At 33.8% G+C, this 1720-nt stretch overlaps 1 long non-coding RNA gene across 1 annotated transcript in view; it reads left to right on the plus strand.

Moving 5' to 3' along the window:
• The window catches only part of LOC108368548 (uncharacterized), a 23306-nt gene that overhangs the window by 6618 nt on the left and 14968 nt on the right, over positions 1-1720 (plus strand). The window contains exon 2 of the long non-coding RNA XR_001848389.1: positions 282-288. This is a non-coding gene — a long non-coding RNA (uncharacterized LOC108368548). The remainder of the gene's footprint in view (positions 1-281; positions 289-1720) is intronic.

Raw genomic sequence — 1720 nt, forward strand, 5'->3', positions numbered from 1 at the left:
CTAACAGCCAGCATCTCTACACGTTCAGCTACAGCCAGACATGCAAATGTGCTTTCAAATGCTCAACTTCAATCACGTTTCGTTAAATAACGAGCAGTGATCGGATAACAAACAGTAAGCTAGCGCAGAGACCCCAGTTGGTCCGCTACAGCATGACAGAGGAACACTTTTGTAAGTACTCCAATCTACCACAAATAGACTACATGATCCAACGATTTTTGCAGGGATTCTTCCCATTCTTCTTCCTGATAATGATCTGCTAGGGAAGTAAAGAAACAAAGCTAGTGTGTGTACATAATACACTGCCTGTTTTAATATGAGCTTATTATACATATCGCAAGTAGAGCTGCTATCAGTGTTGCCGTTTTGATAAATTGGTAGTTTCATTTCAGGGCTGTTCGAAATGTCAAAAATGCATTGAGCTGTTGTTGCATAGTATTCGTTTATTAGAACATTTGTAAAAATTTTAAATAAATTTTGTCGAATGGCGGTAATACAATGGTGATGTGAAAGTAGAAAAGCGTACTGAAAGCGTGCTAAAATGGCTTAAAACTCGTACCGAAATATTAAGATTATGTTGCTGACATTCCGTAATTTTATTGCATCATGGTTAAATGAAAACAAAAAAATAAAAATAATAAAAAAAAATAAATAAAATTGCGCGAGCACAGTAAGAAATTTTTTTTGGTACCAAATATAAAATGTTTATATCGATTGTATTTTTTTTACATTTTAGACATAAAATAATTGATATAAATTGAATTAATATCAAAGATTCATACTTTTGCATGAAGTAAAATCAGAAACGAAATAAAATATCAATATCTGATGATTAAAAAAAATTGGTAGTTTGGAAACTGATTTGGTAGGATTTTTTGTTCCTAAAAATATTGTCGAGTGGTAACACTGGTTGGTATATTTAATACACCAGTGGTGAAATATGCATCAATAAGGCACCCCTACACGCTTAAAGTTTGTTTGGGTACTAATGATTCAACATCATGCCTTCACAAATGCAGCTATAAGTTGCATAGTATATATGAGTACGAACAACAGCGAGAATTTTTTCTACATAACATAGGCGAACGCTGATTTGATTTCTTCTTTTCGTACGCGAACGTTAACAAAACATGTTGAAATGTATACGTTCGCGTTTGCGTTCGAATAATGGACGTGTGGTAGGCGCTTAAACTTCTGTCAACTGTGTTCATTTGGCAAGAAACATTTTTTATACCAAATTCTCAAACTGAATTGTGTCTAGGGCAAAATAAATACACCGTTCTTGGCTTGGTAAATATTTTTGTACCAAACTCAAGAATCTGTGTAAGTTTGCAACGACGACCACATTTTCAAAGTATTATAAAAGTAAGGCTAAGTTCACAACCTAGAGTAATAGCGTTACGCGATGCAATGGAAATCGCTCAATCCAAAGAAACTTCTTCGCCAGCATAATCGCTGGCGATTAAAAAGTAGCTAGTGTTTAAATTGCAGCAAAATTATACACGACTAATTTTTTAGAATAGGGGAGTTTACGATGAGTAGCATTTTAGATTTAAAGTTGCTACGTACCAATCTAGCACATATTTTGTTGTTGGTAAAACAACAAAACGTGTGATACATTGCTTCGTAGGGATTCCCCTAATATATATTTTTTGTTTCCACAACCCTTTGACAATTTATACCGAAACTTAAGCATATTGTATTGTATATAATAGCAGTA

The sequence above is a fragment of the Rhagoletis zephyria genome, unplaced genomic scaffold (assembly GCF_001687245.7).
Source record: "Rhagoletis zephyria isolate East Lansing unplaced genomic scaffold, Rhagoletis_zephyria_1.1 Rzeph_scaffold_03175, whole genome shotgun sequence".
In the NCBI taxonomy this organism is placed as follows: Eukaryota; Metazoa; Arthropoda; class Insecta; order Diptera; family Tephritidae; genus Rhagoletis; species Rhagoletis zephyria.